This window comes from Hibiscus syriacus, unplaced genomic scaffold (genome assembly GCF_006381635.1).
Source record: "Hibiscus syriacus cultivar Baekdansim isolate YM2019G1 unplaced genomic scaffold, ASM638163v2 tig00110429_pilon, whole genome shotgun sequence".
Taxonomy (NCBI): Eukaryota; Viridiplantae; Streptophyta; class Magnoliopsida; order Malvales; family Malvaceae; genus Hibiscus; species Hibiscus syriacus.
The window spans coordinates 6,157,338-6,185,152 of NW_024062733.1; positions in this window are offsets into that span (position 1 = coordinate 6,157,338).

Genomic DNA, 27,815 nt, shown 5'->3' on the forward strand with positions numbered 1-27,815 from the left:
TTCCAGCCCTTAGAACATTTGGCTTCAACATGCTAGACTAGTTTGAGAAATCAAGTATTGTACCCTAAGGCAAGATCCTTTCTATGAGTGTGTGCATGTGATTGTATCAAGTCCATGCTTAACAAACCTAAAAATTTTCTAATCAAGCTTTCTTGTTTTGCCACGACATTTACAAGTTTTACTCCCATATTGTTTTCTTCTTCTTTTTCCTTTTTTAACGCTACTACGGGGGGGGGGGGTCAGCCCATCACACCTACCATCCCATACTCTAGGTGAAAGGGAGCATACCTTCCACCCCTGAGCTAGTCAAGTAGAGTCATCCCGTGACTACTTTCATTCACTCATATGTTGTGGCTGCCATTTATTTAAATGTAGTTTCCAAACAATGCCATATCATAGCGGAGTGTCCCTCTACAGATATGCCGAAGCATTTATTCGTAATTTTATTTTTTTCATTCAATTTTTGTGCGGGGTTTTCATCATTCACAGTTTTATGCCACGACATTCAAGAATTCTCTTATAAAAAATTTCTAAGTTCCTTAAGCATGGAAAACATACAATCGTGTATTCAAAGGGTTCAAAGAAGCAAGTCATTGAGTTGGTTCTATCATCCTCAATAGTCATGTATATTTAATCCTATCCATCAAGAATTTATCATCATCAGGCATCCTCAATTTATTCTAGAAAACTAATTCTACACTTACTAATGTCATGACATATTCATTATACTAATACTATCATGCAATGATTTAAGTACCCTACCTCCCCCAAACTTGAGAGAAACATTATCCTCAATGTTAAATACAAACTAAGTAAAATTAAACTACATGCTATGTAATGCAATGCAATGCAAGGTACCTTGACTTTATGCTGGTGGTGGTACGACGATCATGCGACTTCTGTGCTTACGCAGTTGTGTGGGGCTGGAACATTCAGAATCCGATGCTTGTACAGCAGGAGGGTCCTAAGGCTTTTTGGGACTGTGGATAGTTGAGGATCCTCATGCCTATACACCTTCTTCTGTTGGTGTATACTCTTTCGCAAAGGAATTTACTATGGCATCTCAGATTGTTATTCATCGTATGGCTTCGTGGGCTGCGTTAGTGCTGTCAGAGTTGGTAGTTAGAGCTCAATCCCATGTTGCTCGATTGTGGGCACAATATGGATTCATTCACCTTCTTACTCCTCCTCATTAGCTGGTTGGGGATCATCTACTGATGTCATGGAATCCGTAGAGACACACAACAGTGTATAAGGAAAGATTGAGAGATCAAGATCTACATACGGAAGGAGCTCCATGAAAGTCGTTGCCACAACCTCACCCTTTTGCTTGATATAGGTAATGAAAGTCGTCAGGTTGTTGGTCAGATTCGCCACTTGTTTCTGGGTCTGCTTAGCTAGAAGTGTTACAATTTACCGTGGTATTTGTGCAGATGGGTGGACATCATCAATAATGTTATCATTTGCGCTAACACCAATTGAGTATTCTTTCTAAGTGGGTGCAGCTGCTGTATGGTCTTTACCCTTGTCCACATGTTTGGGAGTTTGTTCTTTTCGAAACATCTTAAATTGTTATGACAATTTTGTCGCATTCGATTGGAGCATCAGTATAGACCAAAATGCCCCACACATATAGCAGTTCAACCGTCAAAATATTTTACCCTGGCATTTTGCTCTTTTTTCACTCTTTTTTGCTATGGTAACTTGAAATCATTTGGGCAGAAAATTCGTTGAAGAGGTCGGGGTCATCCATATGACAGTAGCCACCATAGTGTATGACCTTGTTTTTTCCTAGGCTATTCAAGTAAGGAAGAAAAACAACACTAACGAGAAAATTGACAATGTCAGCATACCACAAAATTACCACGACAAATAATAATTTCTCATTAGGGAAATTTTCCATAATATCCATTCCATTCCTTAATTCTTTTATAATTTCTAATCTAGACAGATGGGCAGTTAATTGGGGTTTAGGATGAGTAAATTCAATAGAATCCAAAGTTTCAAATTTCATACCTGGTCTTGCTATGGGCGAGTTAGACTGACTCATCTCTTTTGGAATATCCTCGAGCTCCTCTTCGTCTTCTTCATCAAGTTTCAAGTGATTATCAATGCATAAAAATTTGTTGTGGTAAAATTCTACAGCTTTCCTTTGGTCATCAACTCCTACTGATAGGGGCTTTTCTTTTGCTGTGGCAAAATTTTTGTTGTCTTCATTGGATGCACTCTTAGAACCCTCGTCATTTTTTTCCAGGGAATGCGAATCTTCTTGCACCTTCGGATCTTCGTGCACAATCTCATGACCGGGCTCTCCGAGTGTCTTCCCCTCAAACTTAGCATCTTTGAAGATTTTGATGCCACTCCTTAAGGTGAATATACCACAATGCTTTCTGTCTTGAGCCTTAGTGACTTCAGTATCAATAAAAAGACTGCCATGTGGATGATAATGTAATGCCTTGGCAATTTGGCCAACTTGACCCTCCAAGGCCCTCAAAGATGAGTTATGGCTTTGAATCAAAGCTTCTTGACTTTTTATAGAGGTCGCATTGTCATGCAGCATGGTCTTCGTGGTTGTTATAAAATCTTGTATTGTGGCCTCCAAAGAACTTGTGTTGAATGAAGATGGTACTCCCTCGTTAGAATTATGCCATGGCATATTCGTTTGGAAACCTTGGGAGTCACTGAAGTTCTGCTGCCTTGCGGGCTTACTAGCATTATTGGTTCCTTGATTTCCCCAAGAGAAGTTTGGACGCTAACACCATCCAAGATTGTTAGAATAGGGGTTATTGTTACCTCGATTGTAGTTCTCTACATAATTGTTGGATTCTTGATTGGTCGGGCAGTCACTTTCATGGTGATTGTCGTGGCATAATAAACATGCTGAAATTGATGCCTTCACTTCTCTCACCTCACTTGGCCTTTGCAAACTCTTCAAAATATTGGTGATAGCAGCAAGTTGGTCGGACACCGTATCCTTAGAATCTTGCTCGAAAACTCCATGTGACTTTCACCCAAGTCCAAGCATTGTAGAGGGAAATTGATAATCTTTGTTGGCAATCCTATCCAGAATGTCAAATGCATCTGTAGGAGATTTATCGAGCAATGTCCCATTTGTCGAGGCATCTAGCATCATACTCGTGGGTGCATTGACTCTATTGTAGAACATCACAACTTGAGTCCAGTCGTGAAATCCATGATTGGGGCACTTACAAAGCAAACTTTTGTATCGATCCCAACATAGGCTCTTCATTGCCTTGGTGAAAAGACGCTATGACATTTCTAAGATGGTTGTTTATATTGGGTTGATTATGCCGTAGTAAAAAAAGTTTGCACAAGTCAGTCTAAGATCTTTTCGAGTCAGAAGATAATCCATTGAGCCATGCACTGGCGTGATCTTTCAAAGAATATGGAAATAACTTCAATTTCAGCACATCTTCATGCACACCTTGTTGTCGAAATGAGTCACAGACTTCCAAAAATGCTCTAACATATTGTCTTGCATCTTCATGAGGAGCACCAACAAATTGTCCAATCAAGTCCAACATATCAAACATAACCTGTTTGAGCTAGAAATGGGTTGCCTAAATCTTGGGAGCTACAATTGCAGGTTTTAGGTCATCCAAGGTGGGAGCTAATTGATCTCTAATAGTTCATGGTTGAGCAACATTCCCAGTATTTGGAATTGTCGTGGCATTCAGAACTGCAGGATTCTTCACCTGATTTTGAATAACATGAGCCTTAGGTTCAATATGAAATAATGGTTCTTTGGGTCTTTTACGTGTCATGCAACAACGTAACACCTGAGAAAGGTAAACACAAAAACAAGTAACCATGTACAAAGAAAAAAAATAAAATGGTGCAACAACTAAACTCAACATCATCAATTGCCAATCCCCGACAACGACGCCAAAAACTTGTCCGTGTATTGTGAGTACTAAATATGAATGCGAAATATGTGCAAGTATACACAATCGAACAAGTAATACAGTGACGAGTGAGTATTGTTTCCACAGGGATTAGAGAGATCTTGAGTAAAGTTTATGCACTATTCTAAAGTAACTAAGTATATCTAATGGTATTCACAAATGAGAATGTTATGGCAAAATAAAATGGATGTTGGTGAGAATGGGATGATGGTAATATGGGAGAAAATGGAGATTTCGTGGCAAATTATATTGTATTCATGGCAAACAAGTGAAAATGTAAAGGTAAAACAAAATATAAATATAGGATTTGATTTATAGGACTTTAACTTCCTCACAAGACAAGCTATTACGAGAATGAGTGATATGAGTCACTAAGGAAAATCTAAGTTCACTTCTCAGAATTGTTTTAATTCTATGCCTTATCTACCCGACAGAGTCTACTAGGGTACCCTATGCTATCTCTAGTAAGGGACTCGACAGAGTGAAGATGCCTTGGCAAAACTGGTTGGCGTGAACACATGCAGTGATCCTATTGGTCCAGAAAACATGATATGTCTCGGCAATACCTTTTTGCGGAAGTATTAACATCTAACCTATCGCTAATGCACAACTCCTTTTAGTCGAATGAAATCCTATCCTTATCACTAAGGTGGATTAGGCCTAGTTACTATCTAGAACCCCTTGCTTATGTGGTTCCTCCCTAGTTTCTCTCGAACACTAAGGATGTGCTACCTAGACATTCTCTCGAACACCAAGTAATCTCCTAAGGAATGGCTACTCTCATAGCTCCTACAACCTTAAGGCACTAAGATCCATAAACAAAATAGATAATAACATAGAAAAACAACCATTCATTAAAGAAAAAGTTAAATATCCAAAATAAACTCCCATCAAATAGGATTAGTTCATTTTAGGGTTCGAAATAAGCAAGCAAAAAGTAAGTTAATCCGTTCCTTACAACCCAAATGATAAAATATGAAAGCAAAGAGCAAAGGGAAGGAGGAAATGCCTTCGACGTGCACTGTTGGAGCATTCCTCGGACACCACGAACTGTCCCATTGAACTTACTCCTCTTGGACGCCTAGAACGCAACTCCTTCTAGCTTGTTAACGGTGGAATGCCACGGCAAAAACGATTGACGGAAAAAGGAGAGACCTTTTTCTTCAAATTTTTAGGCTCTTGGCGGCTTGTCAAAAGTTTAAAGTATGTTTTTCATTGTGGTTAAAATTACCCTAGTACCCTAAAGTTCATTCCTTTTATGTGATAGATGGTGCAGGGATGGTAATGGGCCCATCCTAAATGGTTGATTGCAGAAATCACGTATAGACAATGACAGCTGGCTCTTATTAAAAATATATTCTTTTATCTTTTCTGCCCAGAAATGTTGTTCAAGTTGTCGCGACAATCTCATTTTTCTCAGTAGTCTCATCATGTCATGGCAATTCTCTTTTTCTTATCCTTGTACCCAAATCCTGCACATCACCAAACAAACACCTTCCCCATAAAGAGGCACTGATTACAAAATAAAATGTCGTGGCAAACAGAATTGAACCAGATGCAACTATATGCTCCTAAATGTATCTATATGATCCTAAATGGGCTCTTAGACAGTCAATAACTTAAGTGAAAATGTCAAAAATATAACCTTTTTACGGAGTTATGAGTTCATATCTCAAGATTTAGGTGGTCATTGTTAAGACAGACTTGATGAATTCATTGAATTGATGTGATGAGCTATTAAATGTTATTTTAGAGTTAATATCTCAGACTTTGGGTGGTAAAAGGAAATATAGAAATAAAGCGTCAAATTTATTTTCTTATGAATCTTATATGATTATATTTGGTAAAAGGAAATAAAATGTCAAATTTATTTTCTTGGAAATCTTGAACGATTTCATTTTGTAAAAAGAAATAAATCATTGAATTTATTTATTGGAAAATTATGGTTTTCCAAGATGTAATCACATTCTATAAGCCTTATCTGATGCACGTTATAAAGTGTATAGTGTTTAAAAATGGCTAAATAATTATGGATGATATTGGACCATAAATATGAAATGAAAGATGCTGACACTAAGGAAATTTTAGTGGCCAAGTTCTTAAAATCGTAATAAAGGTACAAACGAGGGAGAATAAATATTTTTATTACCTCCATTGATAGCAAAAGTATTGTTATTTGTATTTGCTAAAAGGGAAAAAGTGATGTTGACATGTATCGTTATCATGTCAAAATAAATAGCCTTAATCTCAATAAAATAAATAAGAATAAGTTGAAAAGTGAGAGTAAGGGTCAATACATAGGGAATAGGAGTTTGACGATTTTCTCGCTTATGATCTTGCTTTAGGCGTGATTTGTAAAATAAATTAGAGGGGAGATTTTAGAGAGTTGAAGTGAAGTAATAAAAATGATTGAAATAAAATAAGATAGTAAATTAAGAAAATAAAATTCAATTGGTAAAAATCAGCCTTGGACTAAAGCTTTTGCCTCGATTTTAATCAATCATTAAATAGGATTTTACCTCCGGGCTCATGCCGATTACAGTCTACAGGGCCCAACCCTTGTAACTTGTTTTTCTCTTAAATGAATTGAGAATCTAAAATCTATCTTTAGATCTTGGTTCTTTGTCAGTTAATAACGTCAATCGTTTATCAATTCAATGCTTTAAAAATGTGGAAAAATCCGACTCATATTTTATCGTCTAAATTGAGAATCTAACCTGATTTCAGTTTCCCTTAGCAGATCGCCGCTAAGTGTGTTCATAGGAAGTCGAATGTGCCACAGGCCTACCCTTCCTCCTAGCTATTAATCGAAACTGAAATTCAATTCCAACGTGCACTTTTGGAATGAAATCACCTTGATTATAAAAGGGTGGTCGATTACTAATCATTGATCTCTGAAAACTGAAAATGTAGCCCTTGAGGGTATGAAGCACTTTTCGATTCTCACGACTTAGAATCGAGACATTGCTTTAGTCCTTGGCTATAGAAAACTTAGGTAAGGATGGTAGAAATCATACTTAGCATTTTGAAAGAAAAATAAAGTAACTTGAAATTAAAATAAAAGGAAAGAAAAACTTTTATAAATCTAAGGAAAGAAAGAAACAAGAGAGTTTGAAAATGATTGATTGCTCGAGTGATGAGTTGAATTGCTTTGAGGCTTACCCCAATGGGGTATTTATAGTCCTAAAAACCCTAGAAAATAATATTTAAAACAAAAGATAATTCCTAAAAATAAAAATAAGATAAATCCTAATTTAATAAAATAAAAATTTGGCTAAGTCATCACCACTGATTAGATGCCATGTCGGGTGTGTCATGTCCTAAGTCATGCCCACTAATCCGGCCATGAATCCATAAAAAATAAAAAATTATACAATTTTGTTATCCTTAGCATAATTTGTAGAATTCAATGTCCTACATCGAAAATGAATGAAAAGGCCAAAGTTAGCAAATAAAATTATCTAATCAATGAGTAATTAATCATAAAATAATGTAAAATTTAAACACTAATCAAATTCCCCCTCACTTATACAATGTTTGTCCTCAAGCATTTCTCAATTATCATGCTAAAAATCTCAAGTTGCCAACTCCAATTTCATAGAATTTCCAAGATTTCTAAGCAAACTCAATCAACTAAATCTTGAAATTCAAGATTAATCAAGCAAGGCATAATCAATTAAGTGTAAATCAATCATGGCATTTCAATCATCTATCAATTTCAAAGAATACAAGACTTAGTTCCTCACATGGGTTCATTTATTTTTCTTAAGTGTTTTGGGTGAAAGAATCGCTCAAGCCTAAACTAATCGACACATTACCATAGGCTTGTAACTAAATCTAATCTCCACTACTTAGTATGAAAATGATGCAATAATCAAGAGGACTTTCAAATGGGTTGTAATAGGGCTAATGTTCGGGTATGATAAAGGCCAAAAATGGGGTTTCAAATTCCAAAACAAGGAGAAAATTATTCTGAAAATTTATTCAAATGGAAATGGAAGGAAATTAAAAGAAAAGAGAAACAATAAATTCAACAAAGCTCAATTCACTCTCTTTTTCTTCTTTTTTTCTCTCTTTTTGTTTTTTCAAAACATTCTATTTTTTTCTCTGCTCAAACCAAACTGCATTTTCTGCATTGACTTTTCTGCTCACTTGAATCAAAATTGTACTGTTTAGAAATTTCTACACTATAAAACTACACTGTTCGAACCAACCTGCACTAGTTTTTTTGCTGCTCGAACAGTGTAATTTTTGGACTGTTTTGTTCGATTATGCAATGTATTTTTAACAGTGTTTTGTTCTTTCGGAATAATTTCAGCTTGTCTTGAAAAAGGGTAACAAAAAGAGGAAAAATGAAATAAGCTTGGGTTTAAAAATGTGGTGAATCAAAGAAAATGATATAAGGCTCAAAGTGGTTCACTAGGAGAAAATAAAAAGTGTAGGCTATTTGTTGGGGAAGAGAAAAAGGTATAATCTTAATGCCTCTATCATATCATAGCATTATAATCAAAAGTGTAGTCTCAACAAGTATCGAGTTACAAGTTCTATAATGCAATCAGTTAGTTCGTCACACTCAATTGAAACAAAGTACAAGAATAAAAGATATGCTCATTAAGCTCAAAACTCACACAAAATACTTATTGAGCGAAGTTATGCATCCAAATTAATAAATGAATTCATGAAATTACAACGAAAATTTTACCTAAACTAATTATGCCATGCTATCTTGAATCCTAAATTTAACAAGAACATGATTGATTTCACAAAAAAACACAAAGAAATTAAATTAAACTAAAGATCGACAACCAAGATTATCAACAATTTCAAATCAAGAAATAACTCAATTTCAATCACAAAGAATAAGAAAAGGCTAATTTGATTTTTAATTCCACCCCCTCACTTAAAATCATATTGCCTCAATCTGAATAATAAAAAGTAAAATGCAAAAGAGAGAGGGTGAAAATACTCCCTGATCAATGTCGGTATGGGCCGCAGCCATGTCTAGAAGATCTTGGGTGAAGTTACGAAAGTATCTCGATAATGTTGGTCTCAATGGATTCTAGCCAACCATGCAACTCATGGATTTCTCTATGCACGTCCAAGGGTGGATGCTCGTCTGGTGTTGTGGGTTGAGTAGTCCTCCGAAGGAATATGTGCCCATTCCGCGGTGTAATTGAGCTGAGAGGGACGATGTGCGGCGCATTAGGAGTTCTATAAAGCAATCTCATCGAATCCAAAAACCTTACTTAGCGAGGACGTAGTGTCATTACGCCCAGAGTAAATATATGCAAGGAACTGGTGTATGTAGCGGGGGCGGGATCGTGAATATGCCATCCCTTGGTGTTGCGTACATTGTAGGTAACACCGACAATCCGGTAAGTCCTTCATTTGCTACAAATATGTCGAAGTCCTGCAAAAACTCACGTAAAGTGGTTAGAAAACCATAGTCCATGATAACCGTCACAAACCCCATAGAAAAATTAAAATCCGCTAAGCAATGAATAAAATGTTGTCCAAGTAATCTAAATGAAATCACACCCGGCGTTATATTTGATGTTATACGATTTGGTAAAAATGTAAAAGTCGTATAAAACTCAAAAACCAATTCGTAATAGGTAGCATAATGAATTTCAGAATAAGAATGCTAACCAATTGCATCAAAATAATTCATGACAGAATCACGCAAATGCAAGGAATCGAGAGTGTGATAAGGAATATACTTATAGACTTGGAACTTACTGTAGATGCTCGTTTTTATCCGGAGTTAAGTCGGAACATACCCGAAGCAATGAGAGCCCAGATGAGCCCAAACCGGATGGAGGTCTATCTTAAGCCCGATGGACAGCAGCTGCATGCGAAAGATGAGAGAAATTGAGGTCAGTTTTTAGCAGTTAAAATTACTAGAGTGGAGGAAAGGGTCAGTTTTTTTTCTCTTAGTTTATCAAGGGGAGGGTCAGTTTTATTGGAATTAACTGCCATAGGAATAGAGGGGGGAATTAACTACTGTAAAAGAAAAAAATGACACACAGAATGAGGGGAAACCAGATTTTGTTTTACTTTTTTTTACACAGCAGAACAAGGGGAAGAAACGGTGTAACATTTCCTTATTAAAAGGTCAAGCAGTGTAACAGAGGCTGGATCTTCGTTTTTCAGGAAATCAATAACAAGCAAGGAACAATTCTTTTGGTATCTTCTATCTTTATTTCATTTTCTAGTAATTTCTATGAGTGATTTTATTTCTAAACAAGTGAAAATACAGGAAAGATTAGTTAATTACATTACCTTGCTTGATTTTGCTCTCCATTTTTATTGTAACTATCACATAGTGTTTAGTTGGGGTATTGGTGAGAGTTAGGTTTCCCTGAGTAGCCATCATTCGTAAGTTAGAGGTGAAGTCTGCAAAGAAATAAATAGAAAATGGTGAGGAAATAGCTAGTTTACATGTCATCAAAATTTTCGTCGGGGAAGACTCTCGGTAACAATGGTCAAAGGCCACAACAACATCTAAATCCCTACCGGTCACCGTACTTGGTGGCCATCTTTCTCTTCAATCGCCTCTAAGAACCCATCCTTCAATTCCTTCGATTGACATCCATGAGAACCCCATTAAACTTCATATGTTGGCTTCCAACCAATTTCGATAATCACCATTGTTGGTCGAATGAATCGAGACCCAAACTGAATTTAAAACTCCTTATTTTCCTATCATAAATCCCAAATTACAGCCCCTAAAATTAATTACAAGTCCTCAGAATTTTTCATCATTCTACCCAATGATTACACTTTCGATTACTTACTTCAACTCCGGGCGAAAGACTCGAATAAAGATCGTGGGCTCTTGAGCGTTTCTGCCGGTGGTCATGCGACCAAGCGTGAGAGAAGGAAGTGTGAGGGTGAGCTACGGTTGGAAGAGAAGTGGCCACCAAAGGATGGTGGCCGAGCATGGCAACGAAGGCCAAGAGAGAAAGGGTCTGGGCTGTCGAAGAGGAAGGATGTAAGGGGAAGAACGGCTGAATAGGTGTTAGGTTTAATAAATTAGCTTAGTTTTTTTTAGATTACATATTAAATATTTTGGGTAAATTATGTTTTTGTCCTTTTAAGTTTAGTGTTTTTGCGTTTCCGTTACTTTTAAAGTCTGTTTTCGAAATTTGACATTTTAAGTTTGTCTTGATTTTGTTATTTTACAGATTTAGGTTTTAGTTAAAATTTTTGGATTATTTGAGCTACTGTTCATTTGAGTTTTCTCCTAAATTTATTTTAGCCCTAATCGAATGTTTTCATGTATTTAATTTTATCCCTTTACGTCACCTACATTTAATTTCAGTCCCAAGTAATATTATTGTATTTAACTTTTATTGTTTTAGACATTTGAACTCTATTTTTTTTGTTATTTTTTAGTCCTTAAATATTTAGGATTAGTATTTTAGGAAAATTACATTGAGACCACTCAGTTTGGGTTATTTAGGTGTAGATACCTTATTTATGCGTCTTGTTTTATTTAACTCCCTAATTTATTTTTTATTTGTATGTTGAATTTTACATTTATTTAATTTAGTCATTTTTAATGTGTATATGTACACTTTTTTTTTAATTTATAGTTTAGCATGTTATGATATTTAGGTCACATGTGTATATAATACGTTAATATGCATAATTTATGATTTTTAATTAAAACATATGTATAATTTTTTTTGTATGTCACATTGTATGCTATTTTTTTAAATTTTGTTTAATTAATTTTTGGTATGACATACTTTTTTTCATAAATTGCATGATAGCCTCATTTGCATAACTCGACATATTACATAATTGGATTAAGGGTAATACCCTTTTAATTTAAAATTGTTTTAAGTGGGCAGTCATAACTGATTTGAGGTCTGCTTTTAATGATTTTAAAATAAAAGTGTATCCCGAAAGTGAAACAAAAAAAATTGATTCGTCACCTAAAATTTGGGAACGAGAGAAAAAAATGTTTGTTTATTTAAATATATCGGGAAAAGGTTGTTATATCTTTAAGATCTGGTCTCGATATTTGTAAATAATCGAACATTATTTATCTTTCTAAAATGACTTGGCAATTTTAATTTAATTATTTTGAGTGCTTTTGAATGTTTTAAATTTACATTTTTATCTTATGGGATCAAAAATCAAAATAAATTCGAATTTGTAAAGTTCATTGCAAAGACGTTAATTAATCGACTAGGTACCGATTTAGGGCGTTGTGGGGGTGCTAATCCTTCCCCACACGTAACCGACTCCCGAACTCGGATTTTGGTAACGTAGACCTCAATTTTTTGTTTTAATTAAAATTAATTTTTATTTAAAATGACAAAGCATTTTTGGGTGCCCAATCACACCCTAATCAAAGATTGGTGGCGACTCTTCGAACCGTATTTTCGATAGTAAAGGAAATTCAAAATTTTTCGAAATGAGTGGTCTTTTAAATCACATAAGTTTTTAAAATAAAAAGAGACAATTAAGAATTAATGTGGTTTTCAAAATCTCACCTTTTTTCACCTTTTAGAAAAAATCGTTTCGACAGCTTGGCGACTCCACTGGGGATCTTTTTTTAGAGAGTCAAGCCGATAGTCGATTAATTAATTGTCTTTGCTAATGATTTTTGATTTTTGATCCCTTGTTTGGTTTGTAATAAGTTTTGTTTGTATTTTGATTTTTTTAATTTAATTCGATTAACAATTAAATAGTTGTACTAATTTGTTTGCTAATGATTTCTGATTAATTGTGTGAATTTAGGAAATTTTGAGTGTTTTTATTGTGTTTTTTCGCTTTTCCTCACATACTGCACAACTGCATTATCATGACATGAGCTAAAACCCCGCTTCGTCCTATTTAAGTAGGAGTGAGAGACTATGCCCTCGTGTGGTTTTCACCTCCGCATGGGATAGTGGATCGCTCCTGGAGCTCACGCCTTATGGTCCTCGAGATGGTAATCACCTCCGCATGGACATAAGGAGGTGTGTTCCCTCGAAATTGAACTCGATCCCCTAAAGCCTGTGACGGGCCAGGATTGAGGGTTCGGCAGTCCAAGGGGGCACCGGCAAGGACAATTCGAGAACCTATTACTTTAGAACCTAACCCGGCATATAGTGAACGTAAAGCCCGAACTTAGGTTGAACTAAACCCGAACCTTAAGAATCCCGTGAGGAGGGCACACAAGGCATGCGAACTAGATATCATGCGAACTAGATATCATGTGGTTAGGTTTATTTTTTGAATAAGCATGCGAATTAGATATCATGCGGTTAGGATTTATTTTTGTGAATAACAAAGCATGGGGGTAGATATCATGTTAGGTAGGATCTGATAAAGCATGATTGGGTAGCCAGCATGTGAGTAGGATTCTTGAACAAATTATTATCCCAATTTAATTGCTTTATGTTTACTAACTGATCTTTTGTTGTCTTTGCTTTATTTCTTTTCTGTTTTGCATTGCAATGTCCATTACATGGTGTTGATTTGGGATTGATATCCATATAGAAGGCCAGTAATATGGAACGAATGATTCAGAAAGAGGTTGAGGACAATGTCGATGTTCTGAGGTGGTCGGAACAGTCCCAACTGACCAATGGGGACAGCGTGATGCCTGGATACATGTCGGAGTTATTTGGTTATACTCACATCAACGTGCGTCAGAATGATCTAAGTGAGCTAAAGGAGATATGTGGAAGATGGACAGTAGCCGATAAGGAGATGTTTTATCAATTGTACGGTGATATTCCTTATCTTCTGGATGTTCCTATTGACCGAAATATGTTTAGAGTGTTGGCACAATTCTGGAATCCAGCTTACAGCTGTTTCACATTTGGTAGAGTGGATCTAACACCAACAATAGATGAGTATCAAGCTTTGGTCCGTTGTTCGAGGTCCCAGATGGATAGAGTATATACCAAGCTGCCAGTCACTCCTTCGTTTAAGAAGAAATTACTATTGATGACCAGAATGAGTGAAGATTGGGTAATCAGAAACAATAAGAAGAAGGGAGACAGTGAGTGTATCTCTTGGGCTGCTTTGAAAGAAGTAATTGATCATCACCCTGATAAGAGAAAGAAGCTTGACTTATTTGCTTTAGGGATTTATGGGCTCGTTATTTTTCCAAAGGTGCTAGGATATGTAGACGTATCAGTCGTTGACCTGTTTGAAAGATTAGACAATCACGTGGATCCTGTTCCAGCCATTTTAGCTGAGACGTTCCGATCTTTGAGTTCTTGTAGGCGCGAGGGAGAATGACGCTTTATAGGATGTGCGCCTTTGCTGCTAGTGTGGATTCTGAGTCATTTCAAACATGTTGAAAGAGCACCAGGACGAGTGTTTCTAGAGGGGTTTTCGCCTTTGAAGGTTTTTCTTTCTAAAGAATGGCCTGGGGTCTTCACGGAAAAAAAATGGATGGTCATCTTCAAGGATATCAGAGATGGTAATATTTTATAGCGAGCTTCGTGGAATGTCTCTTTGGCTATACTTTACTGATGTGGAGAGCGAGATTGGGTTCCTTTGCCAGGTATATGGGGTTCTGTTGGGTATGCACCGCTACTAGTTTCCAGACAGTATGGGTCAAGGCAGTTCATTCCAGCCATATGGGACTTGGTAGGGTCGAATTTTGCATTCAAAGGAGATCAGTATAAGGGTAAAGTTAAAGGGGTTGCTGAGGCCTGGAAGCAAACTCGTCACGTGAATTTATTCACCTATGATCTCGAGTTATCTCAAGAGTACGAGCAGTGGAGAAGCGGTCAAGTAAATGACAACATCCCGATAGTGAATCCTGAAAATATTCAGCCGGTGGAGGAACAGTTAAGAGTGGTGCCATCTCCATTAGAGTTAGCCAAGCGCGATTTCAAAGAAGAACAGAGACAATGGAGAATGACTTTACAGAAGCTAGAAGATGAAGTGTATCAAAAGGGATTGGAGATTGACATTCAGAAGAGTAGAGCAGATCAAATTGAAAAAGTAGAGAAACAACTTCGGCTAGACTTTGACGATCTTCAGTCAACTTATCAGCGAATGGTAAAAGCTCAGACAGGTTCTAGCTCGAGTAAGTCATCTGTCGAATGGAGGCAAGAGGTGGCGAGCCTCAAAAGAGTAGCCGGAGAGAGTCAAGAAGAGCTCAAGCAAAGCAGGCACCAAGTGAAGATTTTATCGAAAGAAAAGGATTCTTTAGAGCAGCGGTTACAAAAGAGTCAAGCCCAGAATGAGAAGTTGAAGGAGAAAATTTCAAGTTTAGAGACCGCATTACGATGATACTGAAACAGGGAAGGTAGCTCAAGCCATGGGGAAGTTGAAAGTCTGAAAAAACAAGTGAGTGAGCTTGAAGCCATGGTTCGAGATTTTCAGAGGCAAGCAAGTGAGCTATCGATAGTTTCTTATGAGGGGGATATATAATGGCGTTTTCGATGGGAGCGAGCTCAGGCGAGAGTTAAGCAGAGAGAAGACCTTATTGGTTGTTACCTAGGACACGCGCGGAGAATAGCTCAATATTTGGTCATTTTATCCGAGGAAGTTGCTGATGTGACTGAAGAACTGGATCCCGAGGCTGAAGAAAACTAGAAGATCGTGGAGTTACTTGCACATGTACAGGAAATAGGAGAGATGGTGCAGATTTATTTGTGATGTGTTTCAACTTTGTAATTGAACTTCGTTCTAATATAAAGAGTTGTTCTAAGGAGTCGTTCCAAGATCAACACCCTGCATTTTTCATATGCATTTTAGTACATTTAAATTTTTTCACCACATTTTATTCATTCATAATCATATAAATCATATTCTTTAATAAACAATAATGTTAACAAAATAACTCTGTGACAGAGTAATATTGGAAAATCCCAAGCATACCTACAGAACCAGGAAGAAAGTTATGGAGGACAAACTTGCCCAAATTGAGAAGGCTCAGTTGGAGTTACAAGATAATATCAAGAAAATGCAAGAAGATATGATGAATGCCCAAAAGGAGATGTTTGCCAAGTTTGCGAGTATGTTGGAAGGAAGAAATCCAGAACATGGGAAAAGCCCTATGCCAGAAGGTGTAACTGAGGACCCACTTCATCATCCAGGGTTAACCCCAGAACAATCTCAGAACGTTCAAGTGACCCCTGCACATGTCGGGAATGTGCACATTAATCCAGTCGGTGCTTCTGTTAACGTACAGCCTGGATCTAGTTCATATCAGGAAGAACATCAATATCATCAAGTTATGGACCTTGATGAAGAAGCCAAGAAGGACCAAAACAATCCGTTGGAAGAGAAATAGAAATAGTTAGAAAGAGAGGTCAGAGCCATGAAGGAAGATACCAGTGTCTATGGATTTGATGCAAAGGAGTTAAGTCTAGTTCCTGATCTGGTCTTGCCTCCAAAGTTCAAGGTTCCTGACTTTGAGAAGTTTGATGGTACCATGTGCCCCTCTGCGCATATCACGATGTTTTGTAGAAAGATGACCGGATATATAGGGGACGATCAATTATTGATACACTGCTTTCAGGAAAGCTTAACTGGCTCGGCAATCCGATGGTATAACCAGCTGAGTAGAGCTAATATTAAATCGTGGAAAGATTTGGCTAAGTCTTTTCTTGAGCAATACAAATATGTAAAATATGTTAGGCTTAACAGGATGATGTTGCAAGGAATGGAAAAGAAGTCTAACGAGAGTTTTAGACAATATGCTCAAAGATTGAGAGATGTAGCAGTGCAAGTCCACCCACCATTGGAAGAGTAGGAAACAAATATGCTTTTTGTCAATACCTTAAGGGCTCCTTTTTTCTCGCATCTTATCGGTAATCCTTATCAAAGTTTTGCTGATGTGGTTACAGCAGGAGAAATGATTGAAATGGCGATTAAAAGTGAAAAGTCGAAGGAGGAGAGTCTAGTAAGAGGCCACCAACGAGGAAAAAAGAAAACGAAGTTAGTAATGTGAGGCAGTACGATTCTAATAACATCACTGTTTCCCGTCCTCAAGGAGCAGGGTCGTCAACACAAAATGATAATAGACAAGGGACAAGGGACCAGAGGAGATAGAGGCCTTGATTTGATCCAATTCCGATGACTTATAAGGAATTGTTTCAGATTTTGTATGATCGGCACGTGGTTTCGCCGTATCACGTGACACCAATGCAACCTCCTTTTCCCAAATAGTATGATGTTAGTGCTCAGTGTGAGTACCATACAGGGAACCCTGGGCATTCCATTGAGAATTGTACTACTTTTAAGAAGGTTGTCCAAGCTTTGAGAACGAGGAATGTCATCAACTTTGGTGACAGTGAGCAGCCAAATATAGCTCAGAATCCGTTGCCAAGCCATGCAGGGGCAGGAGTTAACGCGATTACTGAAAAGAGAGGAAAAATGATTGTAAGGAATGTTAGTGAGGTGGTATCACCCATGAGTTGGGTGTGGTTCCAGATGGTTAAGGTAGGATGGTTGAAGCCCAGTTTGGTGGTTGAATAGTTTAACAATTGAGAGGTATGTCTGTATCATAACAGTGAAGGACACAGTATTCAGCAATGTTCTGACTTCCTATCTTTGGTACAAGACATAATGGACAGTAAAGAAATTGAGTTCTTTAGAGAGATTGCTGAAGAAGAGGAAGCGGAAGTTTGCGCTTCAGAAGGATCGTCTAAAGGGGTATACAATGCCAGTTGTCCCCTAATTATTACTCCCAAGAATCGATTGACTGAAAAGGTAACTCTAAAAGTGGTTATTACACCTCCATCTCCATTCTCATATCGGGATAATAAACAAGTGCCTTGGAGATATGATTGTCAGATGGTAGATGTAACAAAAGAGAATGAGGAAATAGATGAGGTGGGACACTTTACCAGAAGTGGTAGGTGTTATTTTCTTAATCCACCTAAAGAGTCTGAGAAGAAGGTTGCAGTTGATAAAGGGAAAAAGGTTGATGTGCAGATAGAAGAAGATAAGCATGTTATCAATGAACCAGTAACCGAGAGTGAAGCGGTAGAATTTTTGAAGTTTCAGAAACATAGTGAGTACAATGTTGTTGAACAATTACACAAGTTGCCTGCCTGTATTTCTGTTTTATCATTACTTTTGAGTTAAGAGGCCCATAGGAATGCTCTGTTAAAGGTTTTGAACCAGACTTTTGTTCCGAAAGAGTTGCCCATTGAAAAGTTAGATCGGTTAGTTTCCAATGTACAAGCTGATAATTTTTTATCTTTTTCTGAGGATGAAATCCCTTCTGGGATGATTGGTAGTCAGAAGGCTTTGCACATCACAGTTAAATGTAAAGGGCATGTGTTATCCCGGGTCTTGGTTGATAATGGTTCAGCTTTGAATGTGATGCCCTTAGTGACTCTAAAGAAGCTTCCATTAGATAGTACACTTATGAGAACCTGTCAAAGTGTGGTTCGAGCTTTCGATGGGACTAAAAGAGAAGTGTTGGGCAAGATTGATGTTCCTCTGAATATTGGTCCAGCAACTTATGAAGTGGAATTTCTCGTAATGGACATTATGCCTACGTACAATTGTTTGTTGGGAAGGCCTTGGATTTATCAGGCCGGTGCAGTTCCGTCCACATTGCACCAGAGACTGAAATTTGTGATTTATGGAAGGTTGGTATGTATTCATGCTGAAGAGGACATTATTGCTTCTGTTTCTACTACTGCTCCGTACATTGAAGTGGATGAGCAAGCGGTCGAGTGTTCTTTCAGATCGTTGGAGTTTGTCAATGCTATATTCGTGGCTGAAGGCAGGAAGATACCAAAGCCTAGACTATCAAATTGTACCAAAATGGGACTCAAGCTGACCCTTGGAAGAGGAGCAAAAGTTGGGAAAGGGTTAGGAGTCAGTTACAAGGACCAGTGAATCCAATATGCCCTGTTACTAAAAGAGATCGATTTAGTTTGGGGTATCAGCCAACTCCGAGGGATAAGCTGAGGGGAATTAAGAAGGGTTAGGAAATCAGAAAGGCCATATTGGCTGGTGAAGACCTTAGCTAGGAACCCATGATCTTCCCGCCGTTGAGCAATATTTTCATATCCGGGGGACATATGTTTCAAGGGAATTCAAGGAACATTGAGGTGATGGTTGAGGATGCCTTGGGAGATTTAGCCATTAACGTTATAACTGATGGTGAGTTCGAGGAAATGAGAGCTATGGGCATTTATATCATGCACCGCCGGGCTTCGTGTTGAACAATTGGACCACGGAAGAACTGCTTGTAGTTTACAAATCTTTTACAGAGTAATGCACTGGAACTTTCTCCCTGTTGTTCATACCCTGGGGCAATAGGTGATTTTATGTAAAGGGTTAAGATGTTTGTTTTTTCTTGCTTTCAATAAAAGATGCATTATGTTAGTTCCAAATGGTAAACATTCTCCCATGCATTTTATTCATTCATTCTTTGTTGTATATATGTATGTATTTATTTATTTCTATTTATTTATATGGGAAAAGATCCTCCCATATGTATATATGTATATATATCTTCTCTTTCATTATTTTTTCAGGAGCTCAGATATTAATAATATGAATGCCAATGACACTGACCCGGAGATTGATTTCGAGAAGCCTATATGTCAAGGGGAAATCGAAGATTGTGATGATGATGAAGGATGTGAACTACCTTCTGAATTGCTGAAAATGGTGGAGAATGAATATAAGCAGATGAGATTTTGAATTTGGGGACAGATGAGGATAAGAGAAAAGTAAAGATTGGTACCACTCTGTCAGTTGGAGGTCGACATGATTTGATAGAATTGCTTCAAGAATACAATGATGTATTTGCATGGTCATACAAAGATATGCCGGGTTTAGATACAGAATTGGTTGTTCACAAACTACCAATAAAGCCTGAATGTAAACCGGTACAACAAAAACTGAGAAGAATGAGACCCGAGATATTGCTCAAGATTAAAGAGGAAGTGAAAAAACAATTTGATGTTGGGTTTCTTAAAGTGGCTAAATATCCTGAGTGGGTGGCGAATATAGTCCCAGTACCGAAGAAGGATGGGAAAGTTCGAATGTGTGTTGACTACAGGGATCTCAACCGAGCTAGTCCAAAAGATAATTTTCCTTTGCCACATATAGACACACTAGTGGATAATACGGCTGGAAATTCTTTGTTTTCTTTTATGGATGGTTTCTTTGGCTATAATCAAATTAAGATGAACCCTGAAGATATGGAAAAAACGACATTTATTACTATGTGGGGAACGTTTTGTTATAAAGTAATACCGTTTGGACTGAAGAACGCAGGGGCAACATATCAAAGGGCCATGGTGACATTATTTCATGATATGATGCTTAAAGAAATAGAAGTTTATGTCGATGATATGATTGTCAAAGCCAAGACAAAGGAAGAACATATTGGGAATTTGAGAAAGCTTTTTAAAAGACTAAGAAGATGCCAGCTAAAACTCAACCCAAATAAATGTACTTTTGGGGTGACATCTGGGAAGCTGTTGGGTTTCGTAGTAAGCAAAAAAGGAATTGAAATAGACCCAAGATAAAGTAAAAGCTATTCAAGACTTGCCAGCCCCACGAACACAAAAAGAAGTCAGAGGATTTTTGGGGAGATTGAATTATATAGCTCGGATTATTTCACAGCTGACAGAAAAGTGTGATCCCATATTTCGCCTTCTTCGCAAGAATAACTCAGGGGAATGGAGTGAGGATTGTCAAAGAGCTTTTGAAGCAGTGAAAAGATATTTGTCGAGCACTCCAATCTTAGCGCCACCCATCTCAGGCAAACCCTTGATTCTTTATTTGTCAGTTTATGAAAATTCAATGGGGTATGTGCTGGGGAAAAGTGACCAAACCGAGAAGAAAGAAAGGGCTATTTATTATCTCAGTAAGAAGTTCACTGAATGTGAGACAAGATACTCACCCATTGAAAAGTTGTGTTGCGCTTTAGTATGGGCTACCCGAAGGCTTAGACAATATATGTTGTATCATACTACTTGGCTTATATCCAAGCTTGATCCCTTGAAATATCTAATGGGTGTGCCTGCATTATCTGGAAGATTAGCTCGTTGGCAGATCCTATTGTCCGAATTTGACATCCAGTATATAAACCAGACGGCAATTAAAGGAAGTTCTATAGAGGAATTAATTGCAAGCAGGGCTTCGGAAGAATATGAGTCGTTGAGCTTTGATTTCCCAGATGAGGATTTAATGGCCATTTCGGTAGAAGAAGCAGTGGAATCCACTAGTAAATATTGGAAGTTGAACTTCGATGGTGCTTCAAATGCCTTGGGACATAGAATCGGGGCGATTTTGGTCTCACCAGAGGGAGAGCATTATCCTTTCACCAGTCGGCATAATTTTGATTGTACAAACAATATGGCCGAGTATGAAGCTTGTATTCTGGGTCTTACAGTTACCGTTGATCGCAAAATAAAAATGCTCAAAGTGTATGGGGATTCAGCTTTGGTAATTTACCAACTCAGGGGAGAATGAGAGACAAAAGATCCTAAGCTTGTAGAATACCGTAAGTTGGTTATGGAACTTGTTGAAGAATTTGAAGAAGTAACTTTCAATTACCTCCCCAGAGAAGAGAATCAAATGGCAGATGCCTTAGCCACACTGGCAGCAGCGTTTAAGATGAACGAGCATTCAAATATGATGCCCATTGAAATGAAAGCTTATGAGTATCCAGCCCATTGTTTTAATATTGAAGAGGAAGATGATGGAAACCCCTGGTATTATGATATCTTGCAATATATAAGGTATCAGAGTTATCCAGAACAGGCTACTGAGAATGATAAGAGAACCATTAGAAGAATGGAATCAGGGTATGTGCTTGATGGTGAGACTCTATACAAGAAAAGTCTGGATCTGGTCTTGTTAAGATGTATGGACGCGAAAGAAGCCAAATTGATTCTTGAAGAAGTGCATGAGGGAATATGTGGTACCCATGCTAATGGGCATGCTATGGCTAGGCAGATTATGAGATTTGGGTATTATTGGTCAACTATGGAAACAGACTGTATCAATTATGCCCGAAAATGTCACAAGTGTCAGATTTATGGAGATAAGATATATACTCCTCCTCATCCGTTGCACGTAATGACAGCTCCGTGGCCATTCTCAATGTGGGGCATGGATGTTATTGGAAAAATTTTGCCCAAAGATTCAAATGGTCATCGCTTCATTCTGGTAGCCATAGATTATTTCACCAAGTGGGTAGAAGCGGCTTCTTACGCAAATGTTACCCAGTCTACAATATGCAAATTCTTAAAGAAGGAGATCATTTGTAGATATGGTTTACCAGAGAGGATTATCTCTGATAATGCGTTGAATTTAAATAATAAGATGATGGACTCGGTCTATAAATAGTTCAAAATAAAGCATCTTAATTCCACCACTTATCGCCCAAAGATGAACGGGGCAGTAGAGGCGGCTAATAAGAACATCAAAAGGCTCATAGAGAAGATGACTGAGACCTATAATGATTGGCATGAGAAGTTGCCATTTGCTCTGTTTGCCTATCGAACTTCTGTACGAACGTCAACTGGGGCAACTCCATTTTCTCTGGTATATGGGATGGAAGCTGTCTTACCTATTGAGGTGGAAATTCCCTCACTTCGGATTTTGTCAGAAGTAAAGCTCGATGAGGCAGAATGGGTCCAGGCTAGGTATGACCAATTGAATCTGATTGAAGAAAATAGATTGAAAGTTATTTGTCATGGTCAGATGTACCAAAAACGTATGATACGGATACATGGTAAGAAAGTTCGCCTTCGAGAATTCCATGAGGGAGATTTGGTGCTTAAAAGGATTTTGCCTATTCAGAAGGATTTCAGAGGAAAATGGATGCCCAATTGGGAAGGACCTTATGTTGTCAAGAAGGCCTTTTCTGGGGGAGCTCTAGTCTTAACTGAAATGGATGGATCAGAATTACCATATCCAGTGAATTCCGACGCTGTTAAGAGATATTTCGCTTGAAGGAGAAATAAAAAAGGAAAAATAATAAAAAAATGAAAAATGAAAAAAAATGAAAAATGAAAAATGAAAAATGAAAAATGAAAAATGAAAAATGAAAGAAAGAAAAAAAAAGAAATAGAAATAAAAGGAGGGTTCAAGATTAAAACCCGAAAAGGGCGTCTTGAAACCAAAGGAGGTCTCAAGTTGAAAACCTGCAAAGAGCGACTTGAGTTGAGTTTGAAATTCAGAATTCGTGCACGGTGGAAGGTTCTGAATTGATTTTGGAAATGGAAAGAGCTCCTGATATGGGACAATGACAGTTGGTAATCAAGATTGAGACCAAAGATTAATGAGTCTTGATTGAAATAACCAAGAGAAATTGAATGCACATGAGATTCAATACTGGTTTAGGGCATCCAATGATAGAGATTTGGGAGTTTAGAAGTAGTTTCATACTCTTAAACATCACAATTTTGGAGATCTTTTGGACAGAAGCTACACTCGAGACATTCTAACGGCGTGCCAGTTCAAAAGCATTTGCATTATTGATATTTGAAGACGCCTACTCATTTGTTCTTATATTGTTTCCAGTTAAAATTTTGCCATTTAGTTGCCTAAAATTCTCTGTATTTATATAAATAAAGAGATGTCTTTCCTTGTTCGTTTCCCTTTTGTAAACATCTTATTTTGAAAAGTTAAAACATATAGCTTAACTTGAAGTACATGAGATCATTTTGTATTATTGTGCAAAAGGTTTTGGAAAATGCAGGTATTCTGAAGTTGACAATGGTTTAAACATGTAAGCTTGTGTGGCTATGGGAAACTAAAATCTTGGAATTCATAAGAAATCTCAGCCATGATAAGAAGACCCAAAGAGATTGTCATTGGTCAAGAAGTTGGTCATGGGTACTGGCAGGTTTCAAGAAAGGAAAGAGTCAAGGTTCTGTTAAGCCGAGAGATACGAAATTGAGATTGTTAACTGGGGTGAATTGGTCAAATGTTCTGTACCCAAGATGAAACCGAGTTCTATCGAGATCAAAAGGAGATAGAGTTCCTTCGAAGAAGAAAACACACTGAATCGCATAATTGCATACATTTTAGGCATGATTAGGATCATAACATTCATAATTGCATGATGACTTAAGCAGTTACAAGTTTTCCAGGGATAGTTGAAGATATTGAAGCATCAAGATGAACATAACTGGTTTGGAGATTTTGAAAAGAATGATGTTTATACGAAAACTGAGCCAAAGCAGATTCACATATCCAATGGTTTCCAGACAAGTTTTTGCGATGAAGATGGATTTTCAGAAATTTTCTCAAATTCTAAATTTTTGAGTATAATATTTTTCAAACATACATTAATGTTTGGTAATGTTTGATTTTTAGGTTTGGCCTTCGAAACAAGTCAAACTTAAGCCTTCACGAAAGAGTAGTGAAGCAAATCATCTATAAGCCTTCATGAAAGAATAGTGAAGCAAATACGTTTGATGAAGATTGTTCGAGTTCTATACTCCCTGAATGAATTGGGAGCGGACCCGTTTTTATGAAGATTGTTCGAGTTCTATACTCTCTGATGGAATAGGGAGCGGAACCGTTTTATGAAGATTGTTCGAGTTCTATACTCTCTGAAGGAATAGAGAGCGGACCTGTTTTATTAAGATTGTTCGAGTTCTATACTCTCTAAAGGAATAGAGAGCGGACCCGTTTTATGAAGATTGTTCGAGTTCTATACTCCCTGAACGGATAGGGAGCGGACCCATTTATTGAAGATTGATCGAGTCTTATACTCCCTGAAGGAATAGGGAGCAGACTTATCATTTGAAGATTTTTCAATTTTCATTTATCCCGAAGTAACAATAGAGTGCTTTAATCTTTTGAAGTTCTCATGGCCAGACAAACTCGACCATCTTTTGATCTTTGCTCTATTCTCGTTGCATGATAATGAGCAAAGAGGGGCAGCTATAGATGCTCAATTTTATCCGGAGTTAAGTTGGAACTTACCCGAAGCAATGAGAGCCCAGATGAGCCCAAACCAGATGGAGGTCTATCTCAAGCCCGATGGACAGCAGCTACATGCAAAAGATGAGAGAAATTGGGGTCAGATTTTAGCAATTAAAATTACTAGAGTGGAGGAAGGGGTCAGTTTTTTTTCCCTTAGTTTATCAAGGGGAGGGTCAGTTTTTATTAGAATTAACTGCCATAGGAATAGAGCGGGGAATTAACTACTGTAAAAGAAAAAAAGGACACACAGAAGGAGGGGAAACCAGATGGTTTTTGCTTTTTTTACACAGCGGAACAAGGGGAAAGAAAAGGTGTAACATTTCCTTATTAAAAGGTCAAGCAGTGTAACAGAGGCTGGATCTTCGTTTTTCAGGAAATCAAACAAGTAAGGAACAATTCTTTTGGTATCTTCTATCTTTATTTCTTTTTCTAGTAATTTCTATGAGTGCTTTTATTTCTAAACAAGTGAAAATACAGGAAAGATTAGTTAATTACATTACCTTGCTTGATTTTGCTCTCCATTTTTATTGTAACTATCACATAGTGTTTAGTTGGGGTATTGGTGAGAGTTAGGTTTCCCTGAGTAGCCATCATTCGTAAGTTAGAGGTGAAGTCTTCAAAGAAATAAATAGAAAATGGTGAGGAAATAACTAGTTTACCTGTCATCAAAATTTTCGTCGGGGAAGACTCTCGGTAACAATGGTCGAAGGCCACAACAACATCTAAATCCCTACCGGTCACCGTACTTGGTGGCCATCTTTCTCTTCAATCGCCTCTAAGAACCCACCCTTCAATTCCTTCGATTAACATCCATGAGAACCCTATTGAACTTCGTATATTGGCTTCCAACCAATTTCGATAATCACCATTGTTGGTCGAATGAATCGAGACCCAAACTGAATTTAAAACTCCTTATTTTCCTATCATAAATCCCAAATTACAGCCCCTAAAATTAATTACAAGTCCTCAAAATTTTTCATCATTCTACCCAACGATTACACTTCCGATTACTTACTTCAACTCTGGGCGAAAGACTCGAATAAAGACAGTGAGCTCTTGAGCATTTATGCCGGTGGTCATGTGACCAAGCGTGAGAGAAGAGAGTGTGAGGGTGAGCTATGGTTGGAAGAGAAGTGGCCACTAAAGGATGGTGGCCGAGCATGGCAACGAAGGCCAAGAGAGAAGGGGTCTGGGCTGTCAAAGAGGAAGGATGTAAGGGGAAGAACGGCTGAATAGGTGTTAGGTTTAATAAATTAGCTTAGTTTTTTTTAGATTACATATTAAATATTTTGGGTAAATTATGTTTTTGTCCTTTTAAGTTTAGTGTTTTTGCGTTTCCGTTACTTTTAAAGTCTGTTTTCGAAATTTGACATTTTAAGTTTGTCTTGATTTTGTTATTTTACAGATTTAGGTTTTAGTTAAAATTTTTGGATTATTTGAGCTACTGTTCATTTGAGTTTTCTCCTAAATTTATTTTAGCCCTAATCGAATGTTTTCATGTATTTAATTTTGTCCCTTTACGTCACCTACATTTAATTTCAGTCCCAAGTAATATTATTGTATTTAACTTTTATTGTTTTAGACATTTGAACTCTATTTTTTTTGTTATTTTTTAGTCCTTAAATATTTAGGATTAGTATTTTAGAAAAATTACATTGAGACCACTCAGTTTGGGTTATTTAGGTGTAGATACCTTATTTATGCGTGTTGTTTTATTTAAGTTCCTAATTTATTTTTTTATTTGTATGTTGAATTTTACATTTATTTAATTTAGTCATTTTTTAATGTGTATATGTACACTTTTTTTTAATTTATAGTTTAGCATGTTATGATATTTAGGTCACATGTGTATATAATACGTTAATATGCATAATTTATGATTTTTAATTAAAACATATGTATAATTTTTTTGTATGTCACATTGTATGCTATTTTTTTTAATTTTGTTTAATTAATTTTTGGTATGACATACTTTTTTCATAAATTGCATGATAGCCTCATTTGCATAACTCGACATATTACATAATTGGATTAAGGGTAATACCCTTTTAATTTAAAATTGTTTTAAGTGGGCAGTCATAACTGATTTGAGGTCCGCTTTTAATGATTTTAAAATAAAAGTGTATCCCGAAAGTGAAACAAAAAAAATTGATTCGTCACCTAAAATTTGGGAACGAGAGAAAAAAATGTTCGTTTTTTTAAATATATCGAGAAAAGGTTGTTATATCTTTAAGATCTTGTCTCGATATTTGTAAATAATCGAACATTCTTTACCTTTCTAAAACGACTTGGTAATTTTAATTTAATTATTTTGAGTGCTTTAGAATGTTTTAAATTTACATTTTTATCTTATGGGATCAAAAATCAAAATAAATTCGAATTTGTAAAGTTCATTGCAAAGACGTTAATTAATCGACTAGGTACCGATTTAGGGCGTTGTGGGGGTGCTAATCCTTCCCCACACGTAACCGACTCCCGAACTCGGATTTTGGTAACGTAGACCTCAATTTGTTGTTTTAATTAAAATTAATTTTTATTTAAAATGACAAAGCATTTTTGGGTGCCCAATCACACCCTAATCAAAGATTGGTGGCGACTCTTCGAACTGTATTTTCGATAGTAAAGGAAATTCAAAATTTTTCGTAACGAGAGGTCTTTTAAATCGCATAAGTTTTTAAAATAAAAAGAGACAATTAAGAATTAATGTGGTTTTCAAAATCTCACATTTTTTCACCTTTTAGAAAAAATCGTTTCGACACTTACGGTGCCAGATACTGTTAAATTACCAAGCCTCTTCATCGTCAAAGTCAAGATAACCTTGAATTACTTCATTGACCAAGGAGAAGGTTTGCCGCCCTCTTCGATGACGCTCGCGATAATGGTCGTGATCGGGTGCATGATCATCATGGGTGGACATCTCGTTGTAACTCACGGAAAATGATATTGAGTGTGGTTATTGGTCGTAGTTTCTACTAGAGGAATACGTCAGCTCAGGGCTTG